Source organism: Caretta caretta, chromosome 25 (assembly GCF_965140235.1).
Source record: "Caretta caretta isolate rCarCar2 chromosome 25, rCarCar1.hap1, whole genome shotgun sequence".
Lineage (NCBI taxonomy): Eukaryota > Metazoa > Chordata > Testudines > Cheloniidae > Caretta > Caretta caretta.
Window position 1 is genome coordinate 7,107,767 of NC_134230.1, and position 21,894 is coordinate 7,129,660.

A 21,894-nucleotide genomic window follows, 5' to 3' on the forward strand; every position below is an offset into this window, starting at 1 on the left:
ATACTTGCAGGCTGTTATCATGTTCCTTGGAGTCGTCTCTTAGCCAAACCATAAACATTTTGCTTTTGTAATCTCTCCTCGTCCGTCAGCCTTCCAGCCCCATAATCAGTCTTGTTGCTGTCCTCTGTGCTCACCCCTGGATCTAGGCGGCAAGATGCCCTTGGCCGAGTACGTCTAGTTAAGAGGGCTGTGACTTTCCCTCAGATTCTGAGGTCAGCAGCCGCCAGCCGAGTGGAACAAAAGGGGCTGGTTTGTACTAGCGACCCACTGCAGGCTTTGAAGTGAGCGAGGTGGCTTATTGCAGGCAGGCACGGGGGGCGATGCCTGGCGGGCGCTCAGGGGAGGTCGAAGAGGCTGCTGTCTGTGCTGTGCTTCGATGCGGCCGGTTGAAGGCCATGAAGCTCATGGGGCCAGCCACTGCCCTCTGGGGTATCCCTGGATGAGCACGGTTTGGCTCAGACCAATGCGCACGAGCAGGACACCAGCTGCTCTGGCTGGCTTACACTGCTCTGAGCCCACAGGGCTGGCTCAGCCACGCAGCCCAGCGTGGTCTCTCGTGCGTGTGGCTTCTCTCTGATGCGCCTCCACCGACGGAGCCACGGGCTGCCGAGGGAGAGATAGCCCAGGCTGGCAGGAAGCCAGATTCCGGCATGTGTGAGATGCTGCAATGGCCAGGGCTAAAGGGGCCCAGGGTGGGAGGGAGAGCTCAGTGGTTTGAGCTTTGGCCTGCTAAACCCAGGGTTGTGAGTTCAATCCTTGAGGGGGCCATTTAGGCATCTGGGGCAAAAATTGGGGATTGGTCCTGCTTTGAGCAGGGGGTTGGACTAGATGACCTCCTGGGGTCCCTTCCAACCCTGAGATTCTATGATCTATGATTCTATGAGTCCAAATCAAAGCCCCGAGCCAGGCCCCTCCTGCTTGTACGGTAGGTGTGGGACTCGGCAGTTCAGAGACAGACCGCACAAGAACCTGGGGCCAAACCCCCTGGGGTTTGTGGCTTGGTCCCTCACTGTTCAGCACACGACCCCCAAACACTGGTTTTATCTCCTGCCCTGGCCAGGCAGCTCCTGCTGAGGGTGTGCCACGCAGCAGGACTCCAGCCCATAGCAAGGGGAGAGGACATCAAGTTGGCCCTCCCTTTGCACCTTTATATTTGGCTTGGCAGTGTAGGGCAATGGTCATAGAATCCTAGACTATCAGGGTTGGAAGGGACCTCAGGAGGTCATCTAGTCCAACCCCCTGCTCAAAGCAGGACCAATACCCAACTAAATCATCCCAGCCAGGGTTTTGTCAAGCCTGACCTTAAAAACCTCAAAGGAAGGTCATTCGACCACCTCCCCAGGTAACGCATTCCAGTGCTTCACCACCCTCCTAGTGAAAAAGTTTTTCCTAATATCCAACCTAAACCTCCCCCACTGCAACTTGAGACCATTACTCCTTGTTCTGTCATCAGCTACCACTGAGAACAGTCTAGATCCATCCTCTTTGGAACCCCCTTTCAGGTAGTTGAAAGCAGCTATCAAATCCTCCCTCATTCTTCTCTTCTGCAGACTAAACAATCCCAGTTCCCTCAGCCTCTCCTCATAAGTCCTGTGTTCCAGTCCCCTAATCATTTTTGTTGCCCTCCGCTGGACGTTTTCCAATTTTTCCACATCCTTCTTGTAGTGTGGAGCCCAAAACTGGACACAGTACTCCAGATGAGGCCTCACCAATGTTGAATAGAGGGGAACGATCATGTCCCTTGATCTGCTGGCAATGCCCCTACTTATACAGCCCAAAATGCCATTGGCCTTCTTGGCAACAAGGGCACACTGTTGACTCCTATCCAGCTTCTCGTCCACTGTAACCCCTAGGTCCTTTTCTGCAGAACTGCTGCCGAGCCATTCGGTCCCTAGTCTGTAGCGGTGCATGGGATTCTTCCATCCTAAGTGCAGGACTCTGCACTTGTCCTTGTTGAACCTCATCAGATTTCTTTTGGCCCAATCCTCTAATTTGTCTAGGGCCCTCTGTATCCTATCCCTACGCTCCAGCATATCTACCTCTCCTCCCAGTTTAGTGTCATCTGCAAACTTGCTGAGGGTGCAATCCACACCATCCTCCAGATCATTTATGAAGATATTGAACAAAACCAGCCCCAGGACCGACCCTTGGGGCACTCCACTTGATACCGGCTGCCAACTAGACATGGAGCCATTGATCACTACCCATTGAGCCCAACAATCTAGCCAGCTTTCTATCCACCTTATAGTCCATTCATCCAGCCCGTACTTCTTTAACTTCCTGGCAAGAATACTGTGGGAGATGGTGTCAAAAGCTTTGCTAAAGTCAAGAAACAACACGTCCATGGCTTTCCCCTCATCCACAGAGCCAGTTATCTCGTCGCAGAAGGCAACTAGATTAGTCAGGCATGACTTGCCCTTGGTGAATCCATGCTGACTGTTCCTGATCACTTTCCTCTCCTCTAAGTGCTTCAGAATTGATTCCTTGAGGACCTGCTCCATGATTTTTCTAGGGACTGAGGTGAGGCTGACTGGCCTGTAGTTCCCAGGATCCTCTTTCTTCCCCTTTTTTAAAGATGGGCACTACATTAGCCTTTTTCCAGTTGTCCGGGACTTCCCCGGATCGCCGTGAGTTTTCAAAGATAATGGCCAATGGATCTGCAATCATATCCGCCAACTCCTTTAGCACGCTCAGATGCAGCGCATCCGGCCCCATGGACTTGTGCTCATCCAGCTTTTCTAAATAGTCCCGAACCACTTCTTTCTCCACAGAGGGCTGGTCACCTCCTCCCCAGGCTGTGCTGCCCAGTGCAGTAGTCTGGGAGCTGACCTTGTTCGTGAAGACAGAGGTAAAAAAAGCATTGAGTACATTTGCTTTTTCCACATCCTCTGTCACTAGGTTGCCTCCCTCATTCAGTAAGGGACCCACACTTTCCTTGACTTTCTTCTTGTTGCTAACATACCTGAAGAAACCCTTCTTGTTACTCTTAACATCTCTTGCTAGCTGCAACTCCAGGTGTGATTTGGCCTTCCTGATTTCACTCCTGCATGCCCGAGCAATATTTTTATACTCTTCCCTGGTCCTTTGTCTAATCTTCCACTTCTTGTAAGCTTCTTTTTTGTGTTTAAGATCAGCAAGGATTTCACTGTGAAGCCAAGCTGGTCGCCTGCCATATTTACTATTCTTTCTACACATCGGGATGGTTTGTCCCTGTAACCTCAATAAGGATTCTTTAAAATACAGCCAGCTCTCCTGGACTCCTTTCCCCCTCATGTTATTCTCCCAGGGGATCCTGCCCTGAGGGAGTCAAAGTCTGCTTTTCTGAAGTCCAGGGTCCTATTCTGCTGCTCTCCTTTCTCCCCTGTGTCAGGATCCTGAACTCGACCATCTCATGGTCACTGCCTCCCAGGTTCCCATCCACTTTAGCTTCCCCTACTAATTCTTCCCGGTTTGTGAGCAGCAGGTCAAGAAGAGCTCTGCCCCTAGTTGGTTCCTCCAGCACTTGCACCAGGAAATTGTCCCCTACACTTTCCAAAAACTTCCTGGATTGTCTGTGCACCGCTGTATTGCTCTCCCAGCAGATATCAGGGTGATTGAAGTCAGAGCAGGACTGCTAAGGGGGGTGTCCCCTGCCCCTCTGGTGAGACCCCTGCCAGTGCCTTCCCTCCCCATAGTGAGTGCCCACGTCCCACACCCCTCTCAGCCACCAGGGCCCAAACACACATGCAGGGTGGGAGCGCATGAGACATTTCCCCAGGGGTGGTGGAGAAAATGCCCCCCAGGACCACCTGCATAATCTGGGAACAGAGAGCTCTAGGAAGCGGGGCGTATACTTGGTGCTGGCTTGGCCAAGCCCTGGAGAACACACTGTGCGGGAGAGGCCTGCATCAGCTGGGGCAGCTGGGAGAAGGGGCCAGCCCAGCCTCTCCCCGGTTTGGCTTGCTGCTCCTTAGCTAGGACCGTTGCAGGGCCAGGGGCCAGATTCTCCTGTCGGTCACACTGGCATTGGCCTGGAGCTGTGCACTGGCCCTGCTCCCGTTTTGTACCTATGGAAACGAGAGCAGAATCTGGCCCAAGATGCTTTGTCCCGTGAGACCCATGGAGCCTCCTGAAGTCACCATGCTGCTCAGCAACATTGCAAGGGACAATGAGGCACAAGAGAAACCAGAGATGCCGGCAGCGCGCCTGCCCATGCTCACGCTCGCTCTCTAGTTTTTTCTGTCAGCCGGTGCCCATGCCCTTGGCAGCTGCTTGCCAGTGGAACTAGTATAACTGCAGCATGAGGTGTCCAATGCACCCGACCAACGCCTTTATTGGGAGAAAAGCGATTTAGAAAACCTCACGGTGGATGATAAAACAAACCTGAGTCTGTAAAAGCCAAAGGGCGCGAGCACTAAACCTGGCTCACTTTCCCCCAGGGATGCCAACAGCACCCTGTGCAAGGAGTTAATGCCAGCTGCAGTGCCTTGAAAATTCACCCTGGCTGTGTGTTTTATTGGTGTTAGACAAACATGAAGCCCTGGCAGCAAAGCACCCGCACCGCTGCACTGGGCTGCTGAGCAACTCCAGGATCCAGAGGGTCACACTCTGCTCCCAGGGACCCTGTTCCTGCAATCAGCTCCATGCAGGTGAAGCCTCGTGTCCGTGGCATGGATCTGACACCAAGAGCCAGGCACAGTTTGTATCGTCTCTGCCAGCCTGCAATGAAACACAGCTTAGGGCGGATTGTGAGGTCCCAGCTGCAACTAATTTGTTCTCGCTGCTGGCCATTTGCATGGACCGCATTACAACGAGCTGGCTTAATTATGTTCCAGAGAGGGGGGTGTGACAAAGCGGGACTGTTCTTAATGTTTTCTCTGAATAGTGTGGGGGTGCCTCAGTTTCCCCTATGCAGTTCTTAAGTGTCTAGGGGGTGGGGTAAGGGTGTATGATCATTGCAGAGCCCTGGAGGACAGGTGTGTGCAGGGGTCTGGACACAGAGAATGGCCGGCACCCTGTTTCCTGGCAACTGATGACCTGGGCCCTTCCCCCCTGCAAGGTGAGAGCTAAAGGGTTGAAGACAAAGAGATCAGGTGACCTCCTGGCCCCGGAAAGGGACAAAGCCCAGAGGAGGAGGGGCTGGAGGGGGAGGCAGTTTGGGGTGGCTGGAGACATGGAGTGAAGTGCAGACGGGGTTGTCTGGCTCACTGCCCCCCAAAATGGACCCAGCTGAGGGGTCCTGTTCTCTGCACCTACAAGCTCTGTTTTAGACCATGTTCCTGTCATCTAATAAACCTCTGTTTCACTGGCTGGCTGAGAGTCATGTCTGACTGCGGAGTTGGGGGGCAGGACCCTCTGCCCCCCCCCCCCCGGACCCTGCCTGGGCGGACTCGCTGTGGGAAGCACACAGAGGGGCAGAGGATGCTGAATGCTCCGAGGTCAGACCCAGGAAGGTGGAAGCCGTGTGAGCTGTGTCCTGCAGACAGGCTGCTCCCAGACAGGAGACTTCCCCAGGGTCCTGACTGGCTTCATGGGGAGCAGTTCCAGAGCATCGCTCAGGGACTCTGTGACAGGGGGTCCTAGTAACCCCAGCTAAACAGGCAGAAACATGCATTTGCGATAGCTTTCAATTACAAGTCACAATAAGAGTCGTTCGGAATGTGTCGCCAGGCCCTTGGCATGGGCTGTCTGGAGGCTGCCCCCAGGGCAATACAGCGCTGGCTAACCAATGTAAATCGCTAGTGCCGGAGGGACACCGCGATCCATCGGGGCACTGCAGGTCTGGGCGGTTCTGGTCTAGCCCAGGTCACTGCAAGGGGCCACGGGGCCTGCTCAGCTGCCTCCTAATCCAGCCTGCTGCGGGGAGGGAGCTGGTTCTCATTCCAGACTCAGGCCCACATGGAGCTGAGCCAGGCTGAGGAAATCTGCCATGGTGCAGCCAGCAGGGCGCAGGGAATGACACTCTTTGGGCGTGTGGAGGTACAGCAGGGGAGTGAGACGGCTCCCATGGGGGCAGGGTTGGCCTACCCCACGCAGGGTTACACGACCCACTTGTCATTGTCTGGTCCAGAGCCAGGGGCAGGCTGCTCTGAAGCACGAGACCCTCTCTGCCATGGGTCTCGGCGTCAGGCCCAGGTTTTCCACCTCCCAGTGTCACCTTGGGCAACTCCCTTAGCCTCTGGAGCCTCAGTTTCCGGTCTGTGAAATGGGGCTATGGATCCTGCCTCCACCTGGCTGGGCTGTTTAGAGTGTCAGCAGTTTGGGGGCAGGGCTGTGTACTCGTGCGGTGCTGTACCAGGTGGTGGAGGGCCTGAAGCTAGCCAGCCCTGACCACTAAATAGGCACACCTGGGTTGGATCAGGGAGTGCCCATAATGGGCAGCAGGTGGAAGCCCAGGAAGTTGGTACAGAGTCTTCACAAGGTGAGGAAAAGCTCCTGCGGGGAAGCTTCAGACCAGGGGTTGTCCCAGGCAGAGAGGTAGGGGTAGGAGGAAGGGAAACCTTGTCTTGCGAAGCCTTAGGAATGGATTTGGGTTGGGATTTGTGACTCTTATTTGCAGTTAATTTTATATTAAAAATCTAGTCCCCAAGGAGAGGTATATTTGACCAAGGGAAGTTTTATTTAAACAGTCCAAGAAGGGAAACTGAGGCCGGCTGCCTGTAGCGTGACCCTTGGCAATGATTGGGCGCATGGGAGGTGGCCGACTCCAGTTACAAGTGCCCAGCACAATGGGATTTGAATCTCCGCCGGGGCACGTACCGAGGTGGGTATCCTGAGCCATGGCTGCGCTGCTACTGAGTATGCAGCCGGGAGACAGGTGGGTTTGTACCTGGGCGCCTAACCCCCAGGGCCGCCACCTCACTGCTCTCTGTAGCTGCTGGCAGGAGCAGAGTTATCGTGTGCCCGGCTCCCCGTGCTGGGAATGGCAGGTCCTGGTAGGCAGAGGGAGACTTGGGCCAGGTCAACACTTAAACGTTTTGCCAGCTAAAAAAATTCCCACCTGTGACTGACATAGCCCTGCTGGCAAAGCCCTGGTGTGGACCCAGTTACACCAGCAAAAAGGACTTTTGCTGGGATCGCTTGTTCCGTTCAGGAACTGGTATAAGTGATGCCAGAGACGCCCTCTTGCCACGTCTCCACAGGCAGGGCTTGCCAGGATAGCACCATAGCACCGGACCTTGTCTAGTGTAGACAAGGCGTTGTAAACGCCTGAACTAAACTTCCCGATCTCTGCCACAGCTCATTGCATGGTCTCTGTGCTTCCATTCTTGGGGTGACCACGGGCCATCCCCGACTGCCCAGTAGGAGATCCTGGACAAGAGTGTGCAATGTCCAATCTGTCTCTCCTCCCGCAGGCTCTTCCCAGAAAATTTGAGCAGTGGGGAGCACCCAGAAAAGTCCCTGCTATGGTGCTAATCAGCAATGACAATAACCTGGACCTGTTTATGGGCTGTGGCTGGTGGAAAGAGGGATGGGGCTGCAGAGTTTCTCTGCTGGAGTGACACAAACTCCACATTCAGGTCCTGCTTTTTTTTCTTTTGTAAGCTCTGAGGGCAGGAAGTGAGCTTGTGGTGGAGAAAACCAAACAAACAAAAACCCAGAGCCTTAAGAGGACACGATCTGTTTAAACTGCATGGGCCTGATTTCCCTCGCAGCCAGACGCAGCTATAATCACACAGATTTCACAGCTTTGGCTTACGCTGGAGTGGGGGAGATCGGAATCAAGCCCATAATGCTGCTGTAAACATATTTCTCCCCCCCAGGGTACGAGCACCTAGCAATTCAAATGGGCAGAAATTTAAAAATTTCAGTTACCTTCTCACTGGTTAAGCTGTTTGGTTTTGCATTTTCAGGTGAGGTAACTGTCAGTTTCACTTTAGTGTTTGGTTAGTTTCACTTTTAGGCTCTCTATTTGTCTTGTAAATACCATAGGGGAAGGTTTGTTTGTTGAATAATAACCATTTCCATTGCCATAAAAAACAACCATTTCTGTTTGAGCTTTGTTCTCTCTTACATTCTTTCCAAAATGCAGATTTCAAACCAGTTGGCCCTGACCATGTGCTATTAACTTAGGGACCACTGGAAAATCAAAGTGCCCTGTCGAAACCTGGTAAACCCCTTATGCTGTGAGTTTGTGGGCAGGCCCACACAGATGTATAACTAATATATATTGTTTGGGTTAAGTCACATAGTCTGAAGTCTCTGCTCTTCCAGGAAATCCGTGTCTGCTAGTCAACCACGTCTCCTGGTCTGAATGGCCCCAGATCTAGTGAGAATAGGCAGAGGAGTTCGGACTGAGTGGCAGTTCCTTCTGGTAAATGCCACGGCGGTTTTTGAACCTTACCCTGGACTTGCTGCGGGAGCAGTTAAAAACAGCAATAAAGCGCTGACTGTAACCCTGGTTTAGTTTCATATTAGAAGGTCTCTAGGATCCTGCATCTTGTCCCAGGCTTTGGGAAACCAGACGCCAGGAGGCTCAGTCATTAGCAGGTGAGAGGAGCTAAAGCCTTTGGCATTGGTAGCTGTTTCTGAGGCAGCAGGAGGTCCCAGCAGAGCCAGCAAGCACGGGGGTGTTTGGGCGGAGTAGGATCTGTGCCTTCTGGTAAGTGTCCTTTCTTTTGCTTGCACCTCGTACTTTGTGGGGTTGTGTTGGGGGCTAGACACCATGGGCTGGGTCAGGGGCAGTCACTGTCTGTCAGGGCTGGAACTGAGGCAGGGGCAGTTACAGAACAACAATCAAACACGCAGACACACTCTGACTGTCAAATGGGTGTCGCTGGGCTCTCCAAGCGAGTCTTCATAGTAGGGTCCTTGGCGCCAGGCTTCAGGAGACCAAGCGCAGGTCCAGGATGTAAGCGGGTGCATGGAGTGAAGAAGGCCGGTGTTCAGTGCTGCTCTGGCCCTTTCCGAGCAGCCTGGGGGGTCCCACATGGAGCGAACATGGGGACGTTTGCACTGTGTGGGCCGGGCATGGCAGGGAGGGCGACTCCATTAACAGTCGGGTTGACTAAGGGATTGAAATCTGAACAATAATAAAACCCTTTTACCTGAATAACTAACCGCCCACAAATGTTATCCAGCCCTGCTCTGTGCAGGGTTAAAGCCCAGTCTAACTGTGCAGCGTGGAGACCAGCCGCAGACTAGTCATGGCACATGGCTTGTCTTGTGGCCACCTGGCTTATGTAAATACCTGGTGCAAACAGCTGAGGGACCTCAGAGCCCAGAGGCAGCATCGGGAGGTCAGAGCTGCTGGCGTGAAGGAGCAGAGACTCCGGGTTCTTTATTGACCTGGCTAGGAGGGCATTGTGGAGCGGGCTCACCTCAGGACTAACTTCCCTGATTCTCTCGCTGGGGAAGCCAGTCTCCTGACGAACAGGGCTTAAATTTATCAGGCATTGGGGAACATTTTTGGGAAGGGAGAGCCTCTGCGGAAGGGCTGGGCTCCACCTAAGTCTAAGTCAGGGATTGGCAACCTTTGGCATGCGGCCCATCGGGGAAAGCCACTGGCAGGCCGGGATGGTTTGCTTACCCGCAGCGTCCGACAGTTCGGCCGATCGCAGCTCCCACGGGCCGTGGTTTGCCGTTCCAGGCCAATGGGGGCTGCAGGAAGCGGCGCGGGTCGAGGGATGTGCTGCCCACTGCTTCCCGCAGTCCCCATTAGCCTGGAACGGTGAACCGCGGCCCGTGGGAGCTGCAATTGGCTGAACCTGCAGACACTGCAGGTAAACAAACTGTCCTGGCCCTCCAGAGGATTTCCCTGGTGGGCTGCGTGCCAAAGGTTGCACAGTCTAAGTGGTCTAAGTGGAACCAGACTGCTGACACAGGACGTCACTCAGGAGGAATGTTTGCCCCAGGAGCTGGTGGAAGGCTGGCAGGAGCTGAGGAGCTCACCCCTCAGAATGGTGTCTGGGCATCCAATTAAAGGTGGGTGTGGTGTAAATTACACCTGAACTAGAGCAGGATCATATACCAATGCAGAGGTCAAAAGTCTGTAAGCTCAGCGGGTGTCAGACCAACGGGTTAAATATAAACTGGCACCTGGTCAAAACTAAACCCTAGACATGTCTGTGTGCAAATGCAAGAAATGTAAAACCAAACCCTGGGGCCCTGGAATGCCTGGGAATGGACTCGGACCATTGCAGTGATGTGACAGAATGACAAATACAGGAAGTAACTGAGTCAGTTTGCAGCCAGGGAGATTTAGGTTGGATATTAGGAAAAACGTTGAAATGCTCAGGCTAGCTCAGCATTGCCCAGGTGATCAAGGCAAGGTGTAGAATCCCCGTTGCCTGAGGTTTTTAAGGGCACGTTGGACAAGCTCCTGGAGGGATGCTTTAAGCTGACTTGGTCCTGCCTCAGCGCCAGGTGGGGATGGATGAGATGACCTCTCGCGAGCTCTTCCAGACGGGCATTTCTATGAAAACCAATGGGCTAGGGTCATACCTGGTTACAAGCCGGAGGAAGCCAAAGAGCTGGGGGCGAAGTTCTGAGCCATAAAGAGTCCGCAGAATCGAGGGAGAGTGGAATTCTGAGCGGAGAGGCCTGCCCAGTTGCGTCTGTGTGGATACAAATCCCAAGTTGTAGGAATGTGTCACTCCATCAGTGGGGCCGCATGACCGGGCTCCAAGTCAAGGAAAGGAAACTAGGGACAAGGCAGCAAAACCCAGCAAAACAATAGTAATGGGGGACTTCAGCTACCCGCCTATGAACTGGTCACACAGCCCAAGGGGACGGGGCGAAAGAAACAAATCTTGACACTTTCAGTGATTCCTTCCTGGAGCAGCGAGTGCCAAAGTGTGAGAGGAGAGGCTGTGCTTGATGATGCCGAGGTAACTGATAGGAGCTAATTCGAGAAGTGACAGTAGCTGAACCACTCAGGACCAGAGACCGCAATATAATTAGTCAACATCCCTGGGGCAGGTAAGTGCCAAACGGTGAACTCGAGAGAGGGTGAAGGGCCCAAAGCTGGAAGTAACAGAGTCGAATCCCTAGAGGTGGCCTGGATGCTACGTAGGAATACAACTAGAGTCTCAGCAGACACGTGTCCCACCAAACAGAGCTACATGGCAGGATCAAGAGCGTGTTTCAGGCAAACAGAAATCCTGCCAGATTTGGTAACCTGTCCCCGTGAAGCCAATAATCAGGAGCACAAAGTACCGCAGGCGATAGGAGAGGGGGAAATCAGAGGGGCCAAAATGGAGTCTGAAGAGCAAATAGGTAAAGGTATAAAAACCAGCCATGAGCAAGCCTTTAAGTCTATCAGAAGCAGGAAGACTGGGAAAGACTGGGTGAGCCCGCTTGATTACCAGGAATTAACGGGAGCAATTAAGGGAGATAAGGACGTTGCTGAGAAGCCAAATGATTTCCTTGCCTCAGTCTTCACTGCTGAGATGTCATGGGAATTCCTGCCCCGGGATTGATCTTCTCTGGGTACTATGAGAGAGCTGCTGGAGCAAACTGATCATTTAAAATGTAATACGGGACCAGACCTAGGCTACGAGGTAGCTGAGCTGCTAAAAAAATGGCTAAACACTTATTAAAAACATCAGCTGTTCCAGAGACTTGGAGGGAGCAAATCTTGGACTTGTATTTTGAAAAGGCTCTGGGGTGCTCCATATAGACCAGTCAGCCTCATCTCTCAGCTGAAAAGCTAGTTAAAAACAGAATGACAAAACACTGTGGAGATCATTCCACGGTAGGGTCAGACCAAGAGAGATTCAGCTAAGGAAAACTGTCTCGCTGATATCTTAGAATTCTTTGCCCATGTTAGTACAGTAGTGGGTAAAGAAGAACCAGCTGACATAATTTATGTATACTTCCAAAGAAATCTTTTTTAACCGCTAAAGAAGCGAAGTCACCAGGGGGCGAGAGGCAAAATATTGTCACGGGTCAAAAATTGGCTCAGAGTCAGAAAAAAAAGACTGGTTTCAGAGGAACAGCCATGTTAGTCTGTATTCGCAAAAAGAAAAGGAGTACTTGTGGCACCTTAGAGACTAACCAATTTATTTGAGCATGAGCTTTCGTGAGCTACAGCTCACTTCATCAGATGTGTACCATGGAAACTGCAGCAGACTTTATATACACACAGAGAATATGAAACAATACCTCCTCCCACCCCACTGTCCTGCTGGTAATAGCTTATCTAAAGTGATCAACAGGTGGGCCATTTCCAGCACAAATCCAGGTTTTCTCACCCTCCACCCCCCCACACAAATTCACTCTCCTGCTGGTGCTAGCCCATCCAAAGTGACAACTCTTTACATAATCAAGTCGGGCTATTTCCTGCATAGATCCAGGTTTTCTCACATCCCCCCCACCCCCATACACACACAAACTCACTCTCCTGCTGGTAATAGCTCATCTAAACTGACCACTCTCCAAGTTTAAATCCAAGTTAAACCAGAACATCTGGGGGGGGGGGGGGTAGGAAAAAACAAGAGGAAACAGGCTACCTTGCATAATGACTTAGCCACTCCCAGTCTCTATTTAAGCCTAAATTAATAGTATCCAATTTGCAAATGAATTCCAATTCAGCAGTTTCTCGCTGGAGTCTGGATTTGAAGTTTTTTTGTTTTAAGATAGCGACCTTCATGTCTGTGATTGCGTGACCAGAGAGATTGAAGTGTTCTCCGACTGGTTTATGAATGTTATAATTCTTGACATCTGATTTGTGTCCATTTATTCTTTTACGTAGAGACTGTCCAGTTTGACCAATGTACATGGCAGAGGGGCATTGCTGGCACATGATGGCATATATCACATTGGTGGATGTGCAGGTGAACGAGCCTCTGATAGTGTGGCTGATGTTATTAGGCCCTGTGATGGTGTCCCCTGAATAGATATGTGGGCACAATTGGCAACGGGCTTTGTTGCAAGGATAAGTTCCTGGGTTAGTGGTTCTGTTGTGTGGTATGTGGTTGTTGGTGAGTATTTGCTTCAGGTTGCGGGGCTGTCTGTAGGCAAGGACTGGCCTGTCTCCCAAGACTTGTGAGAGTGTTGGGTCATCCTTCAGGATAGGTTGTATATCCTTAATAATGCGTTGGAGGGGTTTTAGTTGGGGGCTGAAGGTGACCGCTAGTGGCGTTCTGTTATTTTCTTTGTTAGGCCTGTCCTGTAGTAGGTAACTTCTGGGAACTCTTCTGGCTCTATCAATCTGTTTCTTTACTTCTGCAGGTGGGTATTGTAGTTGTAAGAAAGCTTGACAGAGATCTTGTAGGTGTTTGTCTCTGTCTGAGGGGTTGGAGCAAATGCGGTTGTATCGCAGAGCTTGGCTGTAGACGATGGATCGTGTGAATTTTTATCATGGCCAGAGGTGAACAGCAGGAGTCACAGGAGTTCTGCGCTAGGTTGGAGTATCCAACATGTTTGTTCGTGATGTGGAAAGGGGGGTGAGCCGGGGGGGGGGGGGGGGCTGGAATCTGCCCAGAACTATCAGTAAATTAGGTGAGTCAGGACCAGAGAGCATGGTGAGGGAACTTCAGAGAGGAACCCTGCACAGAAACAGGCCACACAATTACCTAGGGAGGTTTTTAAGGCCCGGCTTGACAAAACCCTGGCTGGGATGATTTAGTTGGAGATTGGTCCTGCTTTGAGCAGGGCGTTGGACTAGATACCTCCTGAGGTCGCTTCCAACCCTGATCTTCTATGATTCTGCAATTCTAATTACAAATGAAATTCAAAGTCAACAAATGCAAAGCAATGCACATTGCAGGGGGGAAATAAATTACCCGTGCACCATACAGTGTCCAAATTAACTGTGTCAGCTCAAGAAAAGGGAGCCATTGTCGACAGCTCAGTGGAGACTCCTGCTCAATGTGCAGCTGCAGTCAAAATAGCGAGCACAATGTGAGGCTGCATAAGGGAATAATACAGAGAATTTTCTAACGCCTTTATGTAAATCAATGGTGCAGCCTCGCCTGGATGCTGCGTGCAATGCTGGTCACTGTGGCTCCACAAGGATATAGCAGAACTAGAGGGGGGTTCAGACAAGGATGAGGAGAATAAGCAACAGCTTGGAAAAACCTCCTTGGAGGAGAAATTGAAAAGGCTGGGATGTTACCCCAGCAAGGAGACGAATAAGAGGGGGTGTGATAAAAGTCTGTAAATAATGCCTGGCCTAAAGAAGGGAGCTTAGGAGCCTCTGTTCTCCTTCCCTTATCATAGCACAAGAACAAAGGGACATTCAATGAAATGAAAAGATGGGAAATTCCAAACCAATCAAAGGAAATACTGTCTCATGCAATGTGTGATTAAACTGGGGAACTCATTGCCACAAGAATGTAACAAGATTCAAAAAGAGATTGGACACTGGGTGAAAATGATCATGACATGATAGATTTTATGATTCAAAAGAAAGAAAGGCAGAATGTCTTTGTCCTCTGGGAGCCCTGCTGCCCCCCCCCCCCCCAGGCTCCTGGCTACTTTCTCCCAGCAGGCTGCTGCCTGGGCTCCCCTCTTACCACTGGGAGCCTGCTTCCCTCTGGCTCCCCACTCCAAGCATGGCTGCCGGTCGCAGGGGGTTCCCAGAGCTGTCTGGGTGCAGCTGCTCTGAGCAGAGACAATAGCAGTGTGAAATGGACAAGGATGTCAATTTCACTGCTGGTAGGCTCTGTACTGTGAAATTGAGCTGGAGCAGGGCTGCAGCAGGGGCTGTCATCCTAGGATAGATGGGGGGACTCTAGTGGCTGCCAGTGCCCCACAATGCCCCACTTCAGTCAATGCAAGTGTTCCTGTGAGGATGCGCTCCACCGGCAGGAGGAGAGTAGGATGGACACCAACAGCCGATTGAATGACCTTAATTAAGTCAACCTAGTTTTGTAGTGTAGAGAAGGCCTAAGGGACATAAGTCACACCTAGCAAGGAAGATAAAAGGCAGTGAGAAGAGGTTATTTGAATATATTAGAATGAAGAGAAAGACGAAGGAAAGTGCAGGTCCTCTCCTTAGTGGAGAATGGGAGCTATTAACTGATGACATCAAGATCGCTGAAGTGTTTAATGCCTATTTTGCTTCAGTCATCACTAAAAAGATTAGTGGTAACCAGATACTCAGCACAATTAATATTAACAACAACGGGGAAGGAACGCAAGCCAAAATAAGGATAGGACAGGTTAAAGAATATTTAGATAAATTTGATGTATTCAAGTTGGCATGGTCTGATTAAATTCATCTCACTTTACTCAAGGAACTAGTCTGAAGCAATCTCAGAACCATTGGCAATTAACTTGGAGAACTCCTGGAGGATAGATGAGGTCCCAGAGGACTGGAGAAGGGCAAACACAATACTTACTTTTAGAAAGGGGACCATAGAGAATCCGGGGAATTATAGGCCAGTCAGCCTGACTTCAATATCTGGAAAGATACTGGAATAAATTAGTGAACCATCAGTTTGTAAGCACCTAAAGGATAACAGAGTTATAAGGAATAGTCAGCATGACAGAGCAGCCTAATTTCCTTCTTCAACAGGGTTACTGTCCTAGCGGATGGGGGGAAGCAGTAGATGTGCTAGATCTGGATTTTATAGGGCTTTTGACCCAGTCCCACATGATATTCGCATAAGCAAACTAGGGAAACATGGGCTAAAAGAAGTATCCGTAACATGGGGGCACAATTGGTTGAAAGACTGTAATCAACGATTAGTTATCAATGGTTCACTCTCAGCCGAGGAGGGAGTATATAGTGGAGTCCTGCAGCGGTCAGTCCTGGGTCCGGGACAAGTCAATATTTTCATTAATGACTTGGATAATGGAGTGGAGAGTATGCCGTGCAGATGACACCCAGCTGGGAGGTACTTTGGAGGCCAGGATTAGAATTCAAAATGACCGTGACAAATTAGATAATTGGTCTGAATTCAACACAATGAAATTCCATGGCGACAAGTGCCAAGTGTCGGATAAAGGAGTTGGAGGCGCAAGTGGTGTTCTCGTCCATCCTCCCCGTGGAAGGAAAAGGCCTAGGTAGGGAGCGTCGAATCGTGGAAGTCAATGAATGGCTACGCAGGTGGAGTCGGAGAGAAGGCTTTGGATTCTTCGACCATGGGATGGTGTTCCAAGAAGGAGGAGTGCTAGGCAGAGACGGGCTCCACTTAACGAAGAGAGGGAAGAGCATCTTCGCGAGCAGGCTGGCTAACCTAGTGAGGAGGGCTTTAAACTAGGTTCACCGGGGGAAGGAGACCAAAGCCCTGAGGTAAGTGGGAAAGCAGGATACCGGGAGGAAGCACAGGCAGGAATGTCTGTGAGGGGAGGGCTCCTGCCTCATACTGGGAATGAGGGGCGATCAACAGGTTATCTCAAGTGCTTATATACAAATGCACAAAGCCTTGGAAACAAGCAGGGAGAACTGGAGGTCCTGGTGATGTCAAGGAACTATGACGTGATCGGAATAACAGAGTCTTGGTGGGATAACTCACATGACTGGAGTACTGTCATGGATGGTTATACACTGTTCAGGAAGGACAGGCAGGGCAGAAAAGGTGGGGGAGTAGCACTGTATGTAAGGGAGCAGTATGACTGCTCAGAGCTCCGGTACGAAACTGCAGAAAAACCTGAGTGTCTCTGGATTAAGTTTAGAAATGTGAGCAACAAGGGTGATGTAGTGGTGGGAGTCTGCTATAGACCACCGGACCAGGGGGATGAGGTAGATGAGGCTTTCTTCCGGCAGCTCACGGAAGCTACTAGATCGCATGCCCTGATTCTCATGGGTGACTTTAATTTTCCTGATATCTGCTGGGAGAGCAATACAGCGGTGCATAGACAATCCAGGAAGTTTTTGGAAAGCGTAGGGGACAATTTCCTGGCGCAAGTGCTAGAGGAGCCAACTAGGGGGGGCGCTTTTCTTGACCTGCTGCTCACAAACCGGGTAGAATTAGTGGGGGAAGCAAAAGTGGATGGGAATCTGGGAGGCAGTGACCATGAGTTGGTTGAGTTCAGGATCCTGACGCAAGGAAGAAAGGTAAGCAGCAGGATACGGACCCTGGACTTCAGGAAAGCAGACTTCGACTCCCTCAGGGAACGGATGGCCAGGATCCCCTGGGGGACTAACTTGAAGGGGAAAGGAGTCCAGGAGAGCTGGCTGTATTTCAAAGAATCCCTGTTGAGGTTACAGGGACAAACCATCCCGATGAGTCGAAAGAATAGTAAATATGGCAGGCGACCAGCTTGGCTTAATGGTGAAATCTTAGCGGATCTTAAACATAAAAAAGAAGCTTACAAGAAGTGGAAGGTTGGACATATGACCAGGGAAGAGTATAAAAATATTGCTCGGGCATGTAGGAATGTTATCAGGAGGGCCAAATCGCACCTGGAGCTGCAGCTAGCCAGAAATGTCAAGAGTAACAAGAAGGGTTTCTTCAGGTATGTTGGCAACAAGAAGAAAGCCAAGGAATGTGTGGGCCCCTTACTGAATGAGGGAGGCAAACTAGTGACAGAGGATGTGGAAAAAGCTAATGTACTCAATGCTTTTTTTGCCTCTGTTTTCACAAACAAGGTCAGCTCCCAGACTGCTACGCTGGGCATCACAAAATGGGGAAGAGATGGCCAGCCCTCTGTGGAGATAGAGGTGGTTAGGGACTATTTAGAAAAGCTGGACGTGCACAAGTCCATGGGGCCGGACGAGTTGCATCCGAGAGTGCTGAAGGAATTGGCGGCTGTGATTGCAGAGCCATTGGCCATTATCTTTGAAAACTCGTGGCGAACCGGGGAAGTCCCGGATGACTGGAAAAAGGCTAATGTAGTGCCAATCTTTAAAAAAGGGAAGAAGGACGATCCTGGGAACTACAGGCCAGTCAGCCTCACTTCAGTCCCCGGAAAAATCATGGAGCAGGTCCTCAAAGAATCAATCCTGAAGCACTTGCATGAGAGGAAAGTGATCAGGAACAGCCAGCATGGATTCACCAAGGGAAGGTCATGCCTGACTAATCTAATCGCCTTTTATGATGAGATTACTGGTTCTGTGGATGAAGGGAAAGCAGTGGATGTATTGTTTCTTGACTTTAGCAAAGTTTTTGACACGGTCTCCCACAGTATTCTTGTCAGCAAGTTAAGGAAGTATGGGCTGGATGAATGCACTACAAGGTGGGTAGAAAGCTGGCTAGATTGTCGGGCTCAACGGGTAGTGATCAATGGCTCCATATCTAGTTGGCAGCCGGTATCAAGTGGAGTGCCCCAAGGGTCGGTCCTGGGGCCGGTTTTGTTCAATATCTTCATAAATGATCTGGAGGATGGTGTGGATTGCACTCTCAGTAAATTTGCGGATGATACTAAACTGGGAGGAGTGGTAGATACGCTGGAGGGGAGGGATAGGATATAGAAAGACCTGGACAAATTGGAGGATTGGGCCAAAAGAAATCTGATGAGGTTCAATAAGGATAAGTGCAGGGTCCTGCACTTAGGACGGAAGAACCCAATGCACAGCTACAGACTAGGGACCGAATGGCTCGGCAGCAGTTCTGCGGAAAAGGACCTAGGGGTGACGGTGGACGAGAAGCAGGATATGAGTCAGCAGTGTGCCCTTGTTGCCAAGAAGGCCAATGGCATTTTGGGATGTATAAGTAGGGGCATAGCGAGCAGATCGAGGGACGTGATCGTTCCCCTCTATTCGACATTGGTGAGGCCTCATCTGGAGTACTGTGTCCAGTTTTGGGCCCCACACTTCAAGAAGGATGTGGATAAATTGGAGAGAGTCCAGCGAAGGGCAACAAAAATGATTAGGGGACTGGAACACATGAGTTATGAGGAGAGGCTGAGGGAGCTGGGATTGTTTAGCCTGCAGAAGAGAAGAATGAGGGGGGATTTGATAGCTGCTTTCAACTACCTGAAAGGGGGTTCCAAAGAGGATGGCTCTAGACTGTTCTCAATGGTATCAGATGACAGAACGAGGAGTAATGGTCTCAAACTGCAGTGGGGGAGGTTTAGATTGGATATTAGGAAAAACTTTTTCACTAAGAGGGTGGTGAAACACTGGAATGCGTTACCTAGGGAGGTGGTAGAATCTCCTTCCTTAGAGGTTTTTAAGGTCAGGCTTGACAAAGCCCTGGCTGGGATGATTTAACTGGGAATTGGTCCTGCTTTGAGCAGGGGGTTGGACTAGATGACCTTCTGGGGTCCCTTCCAACCCTGATATTCTATGATTCTATGAAGTGCACTTAGCAAGGAAAACTTAGGCGCACAGCTACAGAATGGGCAGTGACTGGTGAGGGGGTCCTACTGCCTCTCCGCTCTTGGCGAGTTTTTGCATGGTTTTGCTTTAAGCCATAAGGACACATTTTCAGCCTCATAAATGTATAAACGAAATTATAACCTGTAACCTCACTACAACATTACTGTAACAATTACTATAACATCACTAAAAAGAAAAGGAGGACTTGTGGCACCTTAGCGACTAACCAATTTATTTGAGCATGAGCTTTCGTGAGCTACAGCTCACTTCATCGGATGCATACTGTGGAAACTGCAGAAGACATTATATACACAGAGACCATGAAACAATACCTCCTCCCACCCCACTCTCCTGCTGGTAATAGCTTATCTAAAGTGATCACTCTCCTTACAATGTGTATGATAATCAAGTTGGGCCATTTCCAGCACATATCCAGATTTTCTCACCCTCCGCCCCCCCCCCCCCCCCCAAACTCACTCTCCTGCTGGTAATAGCCCATCCAAAGTGACCATAAATTGGTTAGTCTCTAAGGTGCCACAAGTCCTCCTTTTCTTTTTGTGAATACAGACTAACACGGCTGTTACTCTGAAACTATAACATCACTATAACAACCATGCTCAGGGCATTATGAGCCTTCCGAAGACACCCAACATGAGAAACTTTGCATTGGATACCACACAATCATGTTATAAAGATGAACATGGGGGTGTAGGATGTTCCCCCGAGGTACAGAGCGTCACACCCAGCAGCTTAACCCACATCTGCTCCGAGGGGTTCTTACATCTTCCTCTGAAGCAGCTGGTGTTGGACACTGGCAGAGACAGGTTCCTTAGCTAGCTGGACCCGGGGTCTGAGCTCGTCTGGTCCTCCCTCTGGTCCTGCAGTGGGGCAGGGTGTGGGGGGCAGTCTGTTCTGCCCCATGCTCCCAAGCTGTCAATCTGGCACCTTTCCCCAGCATGTAATTCACTTTCAAACATAGACAACTTGCTCCATAGCACGACAGTCTGACAGGGGACGGGAGGCAGATTTCCCAGAGAAAGATGGGACCTTTCTGTGGCATGTGTTTTTCCAGGCTGGAGCAGCTCCTGGCATCCGGAATGAAAACAGTGAATTCCTAGCATTCAGCCCCAGAGCCGACAGGGCTCCTGGGTGGACTGCAGAGTGATGGGATGGGACAAACCCTGCAAAGAAAATAGGTACTCGAGCAACATCATTTGGATCCAGTTCTTCAAGACCCCAGAGATGGGAGGGGTTTGGGCCCTGGGTTCTGGCTCTGCTCTGATTTAGCAGGGAGATGGTCTCTCTTGCTGGAGCAGAACTCTGGTGAGGCTCCAGGCCAGTGAATTCCTTTGCTGTGAATATTGATAGGGTTAAAAATGCCACAGGAATCTCAGCATGTAACTTACCAATAAGGCCAGTATATGCAGAAAGCGCCATCCCTGGGAGTAATCAGATTCCAGCATCCCCAGTGGGCAACATGTCACCATGCCCAGCTAGACGCATGCCATTGCTTCTGGCTGGCCTGGATTGGGGGTGGGGGCAGACGGCAGTTTACTTGTCAGGGGATGGCGTTCACCGCACATCTGCCCTTCTCCAGCTCCTATCATGCAAGGAGCTCAACACATTTTACATCATTATCCCTGCTGCACAGCTGGGGAAACTGAGGCACGGAGCAGGCCCGTGAATTGCTCCAAGGTCAGTGGTAGAGGCGGGAATGAGACCCAAGAGTCTGAGGCTGTGAGTACAGGGCCGGCTCTAGGTTTTTTGCCGCCCCAAGCGAACAAAAAAACACCCTCCGAGAGCAGAACTGCCGAAGCAAAAATAAAAACAAAACCCACCTGGAATGCTGCCCCTGGAATTGTGCTGCTCCAAGCACGTGCTTAGTTTGCTGGTGCCTAGAGCCGGTCCTGCGTGAGTAGGGGTTTGCGTTAGGTTGGAGGGAGGCTCGTGTGTTGTGTTTCCTTGTCTAGTGAGTGGGGCAGGTGGTCCCTCATGGTGATGTGGGTCCGGCCCTGGCAGGGCAGATGTGATGGGTGGGCCTTTGGGTGCAGTGAAGAGGGGTCCCAGCATGAGGTGTTTCCTTATTGGTGAGGATTGGTTGTGGGGTGGGGCTGGGGAGGATGTCCTGCTTTCTTGATCCCTTTTTGTTTGTGTATCAACCAATCATACCATATACTGTCCTCCTCAGTAATAATCCCCCGTGGCACTGGTATAGCACTTTCCATGTCAGTGTCCAAAATCTACTGTACAGAGGGGCATCATGCCAGACACTCAGACACTGGCCGACAAGTTGCAGAAGCCGGGTTCCATCTCCAGTTCAGCTTCAGATGGGCTGTGGGATGACAGCCAAGTCACTGCCCTTCTCAGTGCCTCAGTTTTCCCACCTCTAAAATGGGGCTAATGGAACTGACATTCCCTGGTAACATGCTGTGAGCACTCAGGTAGACATCTGGCCTATCAGCACAGTATCTGAGCACCTCAGAGGCTTTAACAACCCCTCTGTGAGGCAGGGCAGGGCTATTTGCCCCATTTTACAATGGAGGCACAGGGAGATTAAGTGACTTGCCCAAGGGCACATAGGAAGTCTGTGGCAGAGCTGGGAATTGAACCTCACTTTTTTGATTCCCAAACCAGCTCCCAAATCACCGGACCATCCTTCCTCTTCTAGGGAGGCCCATGGATGAAAAGGACTAGGCATGGTTAGCCCATCTCCCTGCAGGTGCATTGTATGTCTCTGTCAACTCTCTAACCAGCTGCGGTGG

General features: G+C 50.9%; 1 protein-coding gene and 1 long non-coding RNA gene across 4 annotated transcripts in view; both read left to right on the forward strand.

The window, feature by feature from the left end:
• Positions 1 to 21,894, forward strand: part of LOC142070093 (uncharacterized) — a 270,503-nt gene that overhangs the window by 13,133 nt on the left and 235,476 nt on the right. The gene's annotated exons all lie outside the window — the stretch shown is intronic.
• Positions 1 to 21,894, forward strand: part of TBXA2R (thromboxane A2 receptor) — a 47,067-nt gene that overhangs the window by 1,219 nt on the left and 23,954 nt on the right. The window contains exon 1 of one of the 3 annotated variants that reach the window (XM_048831154.2): positions 8,174 to 8,581. The exons of 1 other annotated variant lie outside the window; for it this stretch is intronic. The gene's annotated coding sequence lies outside the window, so the exon portion shown is untranslated. Of the gene's footprint in view, positions 1 to 8,173; positions 8,582 to 21,894 lie in introns of those variants that run through there. One more of the 3 variants, XM_075123198.1, reaches the window with a different exon arrangement.